At 67.2% G+C, this 348-nt stretch overlaps 1 protein-coding gene across 1 annotated transcript in view; it reads right to left on the reverse strand.

The window, feature by feature from the left end:
* PPP1R12C (protein phosphatase 1 regulatory subunit 12C) overlaps nucleotides 1-348 on the reverse strand; it is a 29,987-nt gene that overhangs the window by 14,362 nt on the left and 15,277 nt on the right. The gene's annotated exons all lie outside the window — the stretch shown is intronic.

Here is a 348-nt window from a genome sequence, read left to right on the forward strand (position 1 = left end):
ACTCATCCAGCCACACGTCCGCCTGGCGGGACTCCCAACGGGGGCCTTGGGACAGATCCAGGCACCAAGTGACCATGAAGTTCAAGGAGGAGCCCTCGATGGCCCTGGGACGGGCCCTGAAGGCACCATCCAGACCCTGGAGCCCTTGCGGCCACCCAGCTGTGTGCGATACCCCGGATCCTGGCGGGTAGGTGAGCCGGCACCCGCAGCCCAGGGAGACCATGAAGGGCTCCCAGCTCCCTGCACGTCGGAACCGGATGGAGAAGGTGCTCCTAACCCCCCGGCCGGAATCCTGGCTGGTGCTTGTCGTCTGACGGGACAGGACCTGCCCCCAGTCCCCAGGGTCCC

This window comes from Myotis davidii, unplaced genomic scaffold, assembly GCF_000327345.1.
Source record: "Myotis davidii unplaced genomic scaffold, ASM32734v1 scaffold326, whole genome shotgun sequence".
NCBI lineage: Eukaryota > Metazoa > Chordata > Mammalia > Chiroptera > Vespertilionidae > Myotis > Myotis davidii.